This window comes from Carcharodon carcharias, chromosome 1, assembly GCF_017639515.1.
Source record: "Carcharodon carcharias isolate sCarCar2 chromosome 1, sCarCar2.pri, whole genome shotgun sequence".
Classification (NCBI taxonomy): domain Eukaryota; kingdom Metazoa; phylum Chordata; class Chondrichthyes; order Lamniformes; family Lamnidae; genus Carcharodon; species Carcharodon carcharias.
Genome location: NC_054467.1, coordinates 226,269,081 through 226,282,613, shown reverse-complemented (window position 1 = coordinate 226,282,613; position 13,533 = coordinate 226,269,081). Strand labels below are relative to the sequence as shown.

At 39.6% G+C, this 13,533-nt stretch overlaps 1 protein-coding gene across 6 annotated transcripts in view; it reads left to right on the top strand.

Annotated features, from left to right (window-relative positions):
- c1h18orf25 (chromosome 1 C18orf25 homolog) overlaps positions 1–13,533 on the top strand; it is a 78,687-nt gene that overhangs the window by 31,430 nt on the left and 33,724 nt on the right. The window lies entirely within an intron of this gene.

Here is a 13,533-nt window from a genome sequence, read left to right as displayed (position 1 = left end):
GGAGGCTTAAATAAGGAAAAAACAGGATCACCATCACCAGTTACTGTTCAAAAACAAAAATACAAAGAGAACGAAAGAAAACATGGGCAGATCTAAAATTGTTGAACTTAATGTTCAGACCTGAAGGCTGTAAAGTGCCCAGTCTAATGATGAGGTGCTGTCTGAGCTTCATTGGAACAGTGTAGAAGGCCGAGGTCAGAGTAGGAATTAAAATATCAGGCGAAAACCCTTGCTCACAGCTGATCTGCTCAGTGTTGGGTTCAATGTTTGTAATAATTATTCAAAGGTTTTCTGTTTCATTTCTGCTGCTGCTGGCCTGTTTTTGCCATTTGGATTTATTTCAGCTACTGTGGTTTAGATACTTGGAAAGGAATACAGTTTTATATACAACAGAGTGAGAGAGAAACCGATTTTCTTCTTAGTTACTTCACAAGGCACTAATATCCTTTAATGAATATCAGCACATGTTCTTGCTGCCTTAAAACATCTTTTGAAAATGTTGTGAGCTATATTCTGATTTATATTTTTGTAAAAAGACAATAATGGCAAGTGATTACAATTGTAATCTAATTTCTATCTCCGGTTATAGTTGTGAACTGCTGCCACAGTTTGGCTTTAATGGATTCCTTAGGTCATAATCTGGTTTTGTAATTTATTTCTAGGCATTTTGTTTTGCTGCAATATGTTTTCGTCTCAAGTGTTCAGACCTAGGACTTAGCTTTCATACTATGCAGGTAAAGTCCATGACATAATCAATAAGCTTGTAACTCCATATCCTCTCCATTACTGGTGAGTTCCACCTCCCTAACATAGCCTGCATCTACTGCTGAACGCCACTTGCTGTTAAAACCCTCGTCAGTGCCTTTGACATTTCCTTGTTGTGCCCCCCCCACCTCCATTTTATACCCTCCACAAAGATCGACTTATCCAAAATCCTATTGCCCCTATCCTGTACTGCACCAAATCCCACACTTAGCTTTAAACCTATCTTTACTGACACTAATAGCATTCCAAAGTTCTAAATAATCAAGGGGCAAAAGGGGGAGGAAATAAATACAATAACTATCACTAGAGAAAAAGTACAAGGGAAACGAATGGGGCTAAAGGCCGATAAGCCCTTTAGCCTGATGGGTTGCGTCCTAGGATATCAAAGGAAGTAGCTACAGAGATAGTGGATGCACTGGTAATAATCTTCCAAGAATCCTTAGATTCTGGAAAAGTCCCAGAGGATTGGGAAACTGCCAACGTATTCAGAAAGGGAGGGAGACAAAAACCAGTTAACTATAGGCCAGTTAGCTTAATATCCATCATTGGGAAAATGTTAGAGTCTATTATAAAGGATATAATAGCAGAGCATTTAGAAATGCATTATCTTATCAAGCAGAGTCAGCATGGCTTCACGAAGGGGAAATCATGCCAGACAAATTTATTAGAATTCCTTGAGGTGACAAGCAGGATAGATGAAGGGGAGCCAGTAGCTGTAATATATTTGGATTTCCAAAAGGCATTCGATAAAGTACTGCACGTAAGTCTACTTAATAAGATGATGGTGTTGGGGTAGTATATTAGCATGGATAGAGGATTGGCTAACTAACAGAAGACAGACAGTTGGGGTAAGGGGGCATTTTCAGGAAGGCAACTTGTAACTAATGGAGTGCCACAGGGATCAGTGCTGCGGCCACAATATTTACAATACATACTAATGACTTGGATGAGGGAAGTGAATGTACGATAGCCAAGTTTGCAGGTGATACAAAAGTAGGTGGGAAGGCAAGTGGTGAGGATGACATAAAGGATATAGACAGGTTAAGAGAGTAGGCAAAAACTTAGCAGATGAAATATAATGTGGCAAAATGTGAGGTTATGCACTTTGGCAGGAAGAATAGAGGAGCTGAATACTATTTACATGGAGAAAGACTACAGAAAGTTGCAGCATAGAGGGATTTGGGGGTCCTCGTGCATGAATCATGCATACAAGTACAACAGGTAATAGGGGAGGCAAATGGAGTGTTGGCCTTTATTTCAAAGGGAATGGAGTATAAAAATGGGGAGGTCTTGCTGAAACTATATGAGACACTAGTTAGACCACACCTAGAATACTATGAACAGTTTTGGTCTCCTTATCTAAGGGAAGATATACTGGCATTGGAGGCAGTCCAGAGAAGGTTCACTAGGCTGACCCCAGTTATGGAGGGATTTTCTTATGAGGAGAGATTGAGTCGGTTGGGCCTGTACTCACTGGAGTTTAGAAGAATGAGAGGTGATCTTATTGACACATACAAGATTCTTAGGGGGCTTAACAGGGTAGATGATGAGAGGTTATTTCCCCTTGTGGGAAAGTCTAGGACCAGAGGGCATAACCTCAGAGTATGGGGCGCTCATTTAAAACAGAGACGAAAAGGAATTTCCTCTCTGAGAGTATTGAATCTGTAGAATTCTTTACCACAGTGGACTGTAGAGGCTGGGTCAGTAAGTATATTCAAGGCTGAGATATATAGATTTTTAATCAGTAAGGGAATCAAGGGTTATGGGGAAAAGGCAGGAAAGTGGGGTTTAGGATTTTCAGATCAGCCATGATCTCATCGAATGGCAGAGCAGACTCAGTGGGCCAAATGGCTTATTTCTGCTCCTACGTCGTATGGTCTTATATGGCCCTTTAATGCTTCAAATTTAAAATACTAAATCTTACCTTTACTTCCATGGTCTTGTCTCTTTTTCTCTGATTCTTTGGCACACAATTGACAATCGTACCTGGATCTTGCTCTCTGCAATTCACTCCCTAAATCTCTCTGCATCTGTTCCTTGTTTTTGTCCTCTGCAGATTTATAGTCATCTACTAATTTATCTTCAGTGCTTTTCTTTCACCCTTTGGGTCATTTTTCTATGTCGAAGATACTATTTGAATGCAAATCATTGTAATACTCTCTTTAAATGTATTGTTTTGTTTGGTTCAGAGTTTATTTTGAACTTTCTACTACAGGGAGTGGTTAAAGTGAATACTGTAGTATAAATGTATTTAATGGTAAGCTGGACAAGCATTTGAGGGAGAAAGGAATAGATGGCTATGATGATAGATGAGAGAAGATGGGAGGAGTTGTGAGTGAAGCAGAAATACTGGCATGGACTGTTTGGGCCAAATGGCCTGTTTCTATGCCATATATTCTATGTAATCCTATGTAAACTAATTGAGAGTGGGAAGGTTAGTTGTATGCTTGTCAGTGTTCATAATTGGGCCAGAATTTATTGTCAAAATAATGGTAAGGTTGTGCACTAATATCTAAAAGTTGCTGTCCAAGATGCACTGTCCCACCATTGACTTTGTGAAATCAGCATCTTGCTGCCTACCTCACCACCGAAATGCATTGAATGGCATGAAGTTGCTGCACTTACATGGTAGATACAAACCAAAGCTATCACAAGAAGTTGAGCCATGTCATTTCAAATTTAATTTTGTGAGAAGTGTTAATTACTGCCAAACAACCTCTGGCAGTGAAAGTTAACTATCACAAGTAAGGAATTGCATTCTTTCAGATTTTAGCTGTTAGAGGTTTTCAAAATGTTAAGTTTAACATTTTTCAAAATAGATTCTCCTTTCTCTCTTCCAACCTCAATCCAATTTTCCTTTACCCTCTCCCCATCTGATTTGACGTTGAATTCACCGACTCTAATTTCCATTTTCTTAGTCCCCATGCTGTTTATTTCACAATCTTTCAATGTGATATGTTAGGGATGGCCCCTTGCCCTGTTTACTCAGTCCCAGATGCCCTGTTCCCCTCGCTGTGATGTTATCAGCTCATGCTTCTGGAATTTAGCATGCAAATTTAATTTTAAAAAATTAAAACGTGAAAAGGCATGTCTAACTGACAGGTGCTTTTAGAGGTCCTGCTACAATAAATTATTGCCCAATATGAACTGAAATAAAACTTTTAATTGGTTTGTTGAAAAAAAAGTTGCTTGTTAGTTCTCAGTGAAGGGCAGAGGCAAGCCTTGACTCTCTAAAACTCAGTTTCTACTTGCAGTTTTATACTGTGGTATGTTCCTCCCTCTGCTCCCTTGGCCCTTTCACCCCCCCCCCCCCCCCCACCCAATACACCTTCAGACCCTCCCTACACTACACACCCTCCAACTGTTTTTTCCATCTCTGATTTATTTTACTTCATATTTTCCCCCCCATGTCACTACTGCTGTTTAATTTGATTTTTCTTTTCTCTCTCACTCTTTTCTCTCATTTCTCATTCATTCTTTCTCTTAATAAGAATGGTAGTGATCAAAGGAACATTTTGTAACAAATATATGAATATGATCTTATGTATGTATGTTCTTATGATGGTGATGATAAACCTTTTCTCCCAGAGAGTCGTTAGTCTGTGGAACTCTCTTCCCCAGAGCACGGCGGAGGCAGGGTCATTGATTATTTTTAAGGCTATCTTAGATAGATTCTTGATTGACAAGCTATTCAAAGGCTATGGGGATAGACACGCAAGTAAAGTTGAGGCCACAATCAGATCAATCATGATCTTATCAAATGGTGGAGCAGGCTTGAGGGGCTGAATGGTCCTCCTAATATGTATATTTGTGTCTAGATTGGACATGATCTCAAACCAATCACCCTCCCCTGTGAGTTCTTTAAAATCTAAACCACGAAATGATGTGTGCATACCTGGATTAATGTACTATCTGGGACAAGAAAAACCTTGATGAGGCTGTACATGACAGGCCATAAACTAACCTTAAAAAGTGCCAAGAATTATTGGTAAAACCTACAAAATGATTTGGTGGGAGGGAAAAATAGGCAGCTTTGACTACTAAGATAAAAGCAAAATACTGTGGTCGCTGGAAATCTGAAATAAAAGCAGAAAATGCTGGAAAAACTCAGCAGGTCTGACAGAGAGAGAGAAACAAGAGTTAACATTTTGAGTCTGTGTGACTTCAGGCCTTTTGAGTATTAGTTGGAGAACCGTTGGGCTTGGGGAAAGGGAGAATACTGAATGGAATGCTTCATGAATTCAGACCTGCACTGTTACTAATTTACATGAAAACCTGGGACAGGAGTGTAAACCAATTTCTAAAGTTGGCTTGAATCCAGAATTTGATTTTTGAACCCTACTATTCACTGGGATGAGGCTTTGAGGCAGACCTAAGAGTTGAAGGAGTTATGTTTGGGAAACCCAGAAGTGCACTGAATGCTGTGGAGTTTTAACTCCACATTGTCCATGCTTTTTTTTAAAAAAAAGTTTCCTGGGGCCCAAGAAGCTTAGCTATCTTTGGTTACAATGGAAACCCTACAAAAATGAAAGCAGGTAGCCTCCTTAAAGGTTTCCATGACCATTCTTCCTCCTGGGAGCGGCTTGGGATCCTGCCACTCATCCTGCTCCTATTAAAACCGGAAATGGGTGGGTGTAAGGCAGTTTGGGTCCCTGTTCCAGATTTTTAACACCTCAATATTGCATCCAACCCAATCCTACTTTTGGGGTTTAAAATTACCACCTTGATGTGTGTACAGACACCTGAGCTATGATAACGTTTACCCCAAGTCTCCAAGTCCGAGTGAGTACTTGTACTGTAACAAAAGCTATATCACCCCAGGAATTGGGGTTTCTATGGAATTGTTCACAACATTAATTTAGATCAGTTGCTAATTTGAGTATAGATGATGTCATTGTATCAACAACTTGCATTAAAAGGCACAACATAAATGCAAAAAATGTCTCACTTGTTTCAGAAGCAGTGGTAAGGAAAACCAGTGTTGAGCCAGATGGGCAGCCTTTTTTGCCAGCCTACAAAATTTGAAGTAGCTGACAACTGAAAAACAGTTCTGAGGAAAGGCAGAGGACTAATGCAACCCATCCCATAATAACTAAATAAGTTAAATTTGCACTCAAAAATTCAGTCTGATTGCATGGCTTCATAAGTCACCTACCAAAAGAACTAGTTACAATGGGAGTGCAAAGGGCATTTGAAATTGTGACTTGTGCTGCAGCTGTACTTAGAAATTTACATCAGTTGTACTGTTGGGGAGGGAGGAACCTGAAGCACACAAAAGTGGAAATTTATGGACTAGACGTAGGAAAGGCTGGGTAGGTTCATGATATGAGCGTGTGATCTATAATAGTGACCAGTATTCCCTGCACGATAACTGAGAACCTAGGCGCATGGGTTTGTGCTTGGCTTTATTTATTTATTTGTTGAGGTTAGTGTATTGAGATGGATAGAAAACTGGTTGGCAGACAGGAAACGAAGAGTAAGAATAAACGGGCCTTTTTCCGAATGGCAGGCAGTGACTAGTGGGGTACCGCAGGGATTGGTGCTGGGACCCCAGCTATTCACAATATATATTATTGATTTAGGTGAGGGAGCTAAATATAATATCTCCAAATTTGCCGATGACACAAAGCTGGGTGGGAGGGTGAACTGTGAGGAGGATGCAGAGATGCTTCAGGGTGATTTGGACAAGCTGAGTGAGTGGGCAAATGCATGGCAGATGCAATATAATGTGGATAAATGTGAGGTTATCCACTTTGGTAGCAAAAACAGGAAGGGAGATTATTATCTGAATGGCTATAAATTGAGAGAGGGGAATGTGCAATGAGACCTGGGTATCCTCGTACACCAGTCATTGAAGGTAAGCATGCAAGTGCAGTAGGTGGTAAAGAAGGCAAATGGTATGTTGGCCTTCATAGCCAGAGGATTCGAGTACAGGAACAGGGATGTCTTACTGCAATTATACAGGGCCTTGGTGAGACTACACTTAGAATATTGTGTGCAGTTTTGGTCTCCTTATCTGAGGAAGGATGTTCTTGCTATAGAGAGAGTGCAGCAAAGGTTTACCAGACTGATTCCTGGGATGGCGGAACTGACATATGAGGAGAGATTGAGTCAGTTAGGGTTATATTTGCTGGAGTTCAGAAGAATGATGGGGGATCTCATAGAAACCTATAAAATTCTAACAGGCCTGGACAGAGTAGATGCAGGAAGGATGTTCCCGATGGTGGGGGAGTTCAGAACCAGGGGTCACAGTCTGGGGATACGGGATAGACCATTTAGAAGTGAGATGAGAAATTTCTTCACCCAGAGAGTGGTGAGCCCGTGGAATTCGCTACCACAGAAAGTAGTTGAGGCCAAAACATTGTTTGTTTTCAAGAAGGAGTTAGATATAGCTCTTGGGGCGAAAGGGATCAAAGGATATGGGGAGAAAGCAGGAGCAGGCAATTGAGTTGGATGGTCAGCCATGATCATAATGAATGGTGGAGCAGGCTCGAAGGGCCACATGGCCTACTCCTGCTCCTATTTTCTATGTTTCTATGTTTAATTCCTCTCTGGCATTATTTACCTCCAATTCTAATTGAATCATGAATGTTGATGTTGATGTGAGGATGGCACTCTCAAACTGCGAATTGTTGACTATAATTGAAAAGTGAATGCAGTATTAAATTGCTTATATTTTCTCAGTTTACTTAGTCTATATTGTTAATTGTATATTAATTGTGTTCGATTGTATGCAGGTGCTGGACATTAACTGAGGATTCACTTGGGCATAGATTAAAACTGGTTGTTAGCGTTAGGAGGTGCATGCTTGTAACGTGTAACTTTAAATAAATATGAAAAGATATGAAGATTGGCTCCATTTCCAACCTTCACCAACTGGCTTTCTGGAATAGAGCATATAAAACTAGAAGATTAGAAATTTGAAACTTTTTAAACAGAAGTATATTAAATAAAAACTGTCTCCTGTTGGGCCTAAACAGAATGTGCACAATCAAGATTCTTGATGGCATGATGTGATCTTTGGGAAGTCATCATAATTGCCAACACATCAACCTCTTCCCACAGGAACCCCAGGACCCACTTAATGCTCCACAATGCATTATGCATTCGTATCTTGCACTGATACATGGCGCATGCATAGAGAGATGACTTGGAAGATCCCTGGGGAAGGTTTTAAGCTTCATAGTTGGAACGGGGTGGTGGGGGAACTACACATAGTGGAAAAAGAGGACCAAAAGTGAGATTGTCAACTATGCACATGAGTGGAATGAAATGGTGAGCTGAGTCATTTTGTGTTATTTCATTAAATATCATAATTATCACAATTCACGAACTTTAAAACAAAAAGGAATAAAATGTCCATTGCTTTGTGCATCGGCTCCATAGAACCATGAAGTAAGCAGATGCTGCTTTTGACTGGAAATGCAACAACAAAGATCAGTGATTTAAAAATGCTCCACTACTCTGGTACAATAAATACATGTCCTTTTGGTGAACAAGCTAAGGGTAACATAGGAGCTATGTATCTAACCTGTACATAGGGGAGGGTAGGAAGACTTTCAAGGTCAAGCTTTTATAATATGCTGAGGTTCCCAAACTAAAGACAAAATCCCCAGTATTAATTTTCATCTATATATTTGCTGCATTTCATGAACTGAACTAAAGATGATGCATTTTTGTTGGGAAGCGGGATGGGATTCTTATACATTGTGGACCTGTTTAACACGGAAGAAGCTATGCAGCCCCAGTAGAATAACTTTCTAGGAAATTACATGGTAGATGATCACTAAAATCACAACCTGCTATACTTAAACCTAAAAATAGAATTTTTGTCCAGTGCGTTGACATATGAAAATTGACAAAAACTTGCTTTAGTTGACTTGTGTTAAACTATTCACCCAGTATACACCCCTGCATCGTGCCTCTTCAAATCATGTTTCTGGCCCTAACTCTGTCAAGTTTCTGTGAATGCATGACACCCCTGGCAAATTATGAGCTCCATGAGAAGTTATTTAAGAGCTAAAATTGCATTTGTCAAGGCACTTTAGCAGTAGAGTGGGCACAAGTTTAAAAACATACTGTTTACTCCAAACATGAGCATTTGATGTCTATGGAGTGGAATTTTGAGATTTTGAAAGGGAAAAGCACCAATAGGTTTAGTGAGGGATCTCTAAAAAGCAGTAGCTGAAAGCTCTGCCACCACTGGATGGGGTGAACTAAGGGAAAGATGCATAGAAGACAGTAAATAGAGGAATGCATTGTTTGGGAAATAGAGCTGAAAGAAATTGCAGGGCCAAGGTGAGGAAAGGTCCAGGATGAATCTATAGTTTTATCATTTTGCACTTTGGGGATCACAAATGTAGGATTTGGATCATGGGTGATCAGGATCTAACATGGGTTAGACATATGTGCCAGCGCTTAGATCAATTTGCAGTTTATGTAGGTTGTAGTATGAAAGGCTAGCAAAGTGAAAAGTCAAGCCTGGAGGTGACAAGGGTGTTAGCCATGGCAGAGTTGGAAGTAAGTGGGCTTGACAATGCATAAGGTGTGAGGTTTAAGCACAGTGTTGGGCAGGAAGCCAAGCTCAAGAACAGTCTGGTTCAGCTGTGGAGAAAAATCAAAGTAACTGTGAGAGAGTATGGGTTTCTGGTGGGACCAAAGAATGGCTTTGGTCCCCCTCAATTTTGAGTCAGTGGAAGTTATTACACATCCAAGGCATTTGAGTGCTGTAGAATTAAAATAATTTTTGTCTCCGGTGCCCCTTAGTCTTTATACCCTATGGAGTATTTTTGGTTAGAAATGGTATGCGAGCTGCTTCTAGGTTTCCGCCTGCTCTGAAATGGGCTGATGGTTGATGCAAGTACTCTGGAATGACTCTCGGTAAGTGCCTGATCTAGGCATAGGTCTCCCCATGGCACCACAACTGAGATCAGTATCTCAGCACTCAGGAGATTCGAAAAAAGAAAAGTGAGCCTTGGCAAGTATTTTACTTGTGTCTTCCAAACCTCTTGAAGCATTTTCCATTAAATCAAACTTTTTGAACAGTAAGAGCTGGGATTGAACAAATATGGCTGCCATTTTATGTAGAGCAAGACTCCACAAACAGCAAATGAGATAAATGATCTGTCTTTTGTAGTGTTGGTTGAGAGAGAAATGTAGAGCAGGACACTGGGAGAATTCTCCATTTTTCTTTGGATGATGTCATGGGATTTGTGTCCACCATAACAAACATGAAACTTATCCAAAGGTCAACACCTTTGACATTGCAGTTCGGTGTCATTACTGCATGGCAACATTGGTGCTCAATTCCTGAGTGAGCTTGAACTCACTCTTCTGGATGGCAGGTGAGAATACTGCAAAGTGGTCAAGTCATACTGTTCCTGAAGCTCAATAGTACTGTAATATCCTATAAAACCCCCAGAAGCTCTGGGAATTCAGATTGAATTTAATAGCCGGCATCATCAAAACCCAATAAATGTAACTAATACAGTTGTTTAAACCTGAGATATTGCACAACATCTGCTAAATATAGGTGTGCTGTTTTCCTGTCTTGGTAGCAGATATTTTGTTAATGGCTAAAATGCCTTTGAATCAATATGTCCACCATAAGCCACCATGTTTTTAGTCTTTGAGTTGATGCTTGAGTTTGATATTGGTAAAATTGCTGAGGTTGTAGTTGTCACTTTTTTCTTTAAAAAAGAGCAGGAGATTTTTGTAGGCTTGTACACATGCCAGTTGTTGATTATTTAAAGAAATTGTGGTTTATTCTATTTCTCAGATCTGTAGATTCAGCTTGGATCTGTTGTGCTAAAATTCCAAGTCAGCCAGTGGTTGCCTCACCTTTTCAGTGCAGTTGAGATTTCAGTATTGCTTTGCCTTTCCATTTTAAGTTGTGCATTCTGGAAGGCTCTTACTAAGCATCCATTTCAAAAATATGTTCTAGCAGAGTACTAATCAGATATTTATTGGCATATCTTCAAAGCATGACCTTTTCCATGTGGACCAGAAAAGCAGACAACATTGGATATTTGAGTGCTTTCCAGATTAACCATCTGTGATGACAGACTGGTCAAGATACCCATCTCTCCACAGCTCCCCTTTGGATTGATTGGGCATCATTACTAGTTGGACCAAGGACCGATTCCATGATAATTTAACAGTAAACTTGATACATTAAATTTTGGAAAACTAAATTGGTTTTCTCTGTAAATTTGTCTGCCTTGCATTTGTGCAGGGACAAAAGTGATAATGGTTTGAAAATTTCACTTGTATGCAGTTATGTAAACTGATGGTCCATTGGTCCCTGATTTTTTTAATGACACAAAATAGACTAGAAACAAAACCTGGCATTTTATCTGCTTAGTTGCGCATTACATTTAGCAAACGAGACAGCGAGGGAGTGCATTTTTTGGAAAATATTGAGAAAGTTTATTAAGTGGAGATTAAAGTGACCATTTTTTGATTGAATCCCATTCTGAAATATTTGCAAAAAAAATTAATTGAATGTTAAACCCCTGATTTTCCTGTTGAAGCCACAACTAGTGGGCATTCACAGAAGTGAAAGCTTTAATTTACAAAGCAAAGATTCTTTTTTCTGCTTTTTTTGTATATTAGATGGTATGAAGGGTGAAGGAAATTGTAAAGAGGGCAAAAATTGACCCTGATGATTGCTAGGAACATTGAAGAACTTGGAGCTCTTTGTAAATCATGGAATATTTGTAACCTAATGCATGCTCTGACTGCCCTGATTCAGCAACTGATGGTTAACTTTGCATTTGAACTTCTACATATGAAAGTACAGTCCCAGGGGGAAAGTACAGGGCGTGGCAATGGCGCAGTGGTATTGTTCCTGGACTAGTAATCCAGAGACTTGGGGACTCTGGGAACCCGGGTTCAAATCCCATCATGGCAGAAGGTGGGAAATTTGAGTTCAATAAAAATCTGGAATTAAAAGTCTAATGATGACCATGAAAGCATTGTTGATTGACATAAAAACCCATCTGGATCACTAATATCCTTTAGAGAAGGAAATCTGCCATCCTTACCTACATATGACTCCAGACCCACAGCACTGTGGCCCTCAGAACAAGGACAATTTGGTATGGGCAATAAATGCTGCCTAGCCAGCGACGTCCACATGTCCACATCCCATGAACGAGTAAAAAAAAAAGTGACGACACTTTGAAGGGAGTTCCACAGACAGAAATTGCATGCCTTTTGCTGAGACTTCTGCAGAATTTTTGGATTGTACAGCATGTTAAAATGCAGATATGGCATCTCTTGTGTTCTTAGCATAGGGGTGAATGTTTGGCTAAAATGTTGTCAGATTTTCGGGTGCTTTTTCAGTCACAGTATTGTAGAGAACTTACATCCTCGCTGCGGGTCTCTCCTTGGTCTCTAGATTACTAGTCCAGCAACAGTACCACTACGCCTTCCCCCCTGGGACTGTACTTTCATATGTAGAAGTTCAAATGCAAAGTTAACCATCAGTTGCTGAATCAGGGCATGGATTTGAACTATCCTCTTTGAATTCCATTGATCTTCTTGGATTTCAATTGTACTGGGTACATTAGCAAAAGAGCCGAACCTTTGAGGTTATCATTCATTGTATATTTGTCATTTTAAATTGATTCATTGCTTCTTAATTTATGCTGCTTGGTGGACTGCCATGCCATGGTGAGAATGTGAATGAAAGGGCACATTTTGGTTGTTTTACATAAGCAACCTTATTTTGTGAAGGAAATTAGATGTAACTGAAGGGCTGCCCTCCAGAGGGTGCTTTGACTAAAGCAATAAGACCCCATCATGGCAAGTTTATGACAAATAAACTTAGAAACAAATTGAGGAACTTTTTTTACATCTAGCATGTTGTAATAAATGAGAGTTGAAAGGGACTTAAGCTCCATGTTAATATTTCACTAATCACCATGAGAATAAAGTTTATGCAGATTTTAATAACTCAACATAGTGCCAAAAGAATGAATGTATACATATAGAATTGTGGAAAAAAAGACTTGTTTTTTTTACTTGATCTTTAACTGTGAGGTGGGAAGCATTATTTGTTGCAGACAGAGTTGATGCTAGAAATAGGAGTGTAATATTCTAACCAGGCACAGGCAATTTCCTGCTATATAGCTTTGGATGCTGACAGTGATGCAATCATTGTGGAAGCACTCCTAGCCTAACCAGCAATGGCAGAAGGTGTTGTCTTTTGTGGTACTTCCCACGGTGCCAAGATAACTTAAGTCTCTGATCTCAGTTCTGTTTTATTTTTGAGGCAGAATCTTGACCTTGTTTCTAAAACTGCTTACACCTTTCACATCTTTAAAATCATAGCAGATATTTGTTTACTGTCCCAGTGTAGTTCCTTAAACTTGTATGCTTATACAATGACGGTGGAAGTTTGTCATTTGCTGTTGAGCTACAGGAAACCTGAAGCTGAACTTACACTGCAGCCATAGCTTGGTCATTTTATCTCTTAGATTTCTGCCATATCGATTAATATAATAAAATCTTTAGAAAGTTCCTTGTTATTTTTAAATTTTTGACTTGCTTTTTCCACAGTCAGTACTAAAAATAAGATTCCGTGCACGAGTAGTTTATCTTTTTTTATCTTGTCTGATTGTGCTGCATCTATAAATTCCACTTTGTAAATGTGCATTTTAGCAATATAGATTTTTCTCATTACTGATGAAACTGGCTACTAACATTGACTAGAGGCAAAATTCAGCAAAAAGTTAAAACTTTTTTTCCCCTTCCAGTTGAATC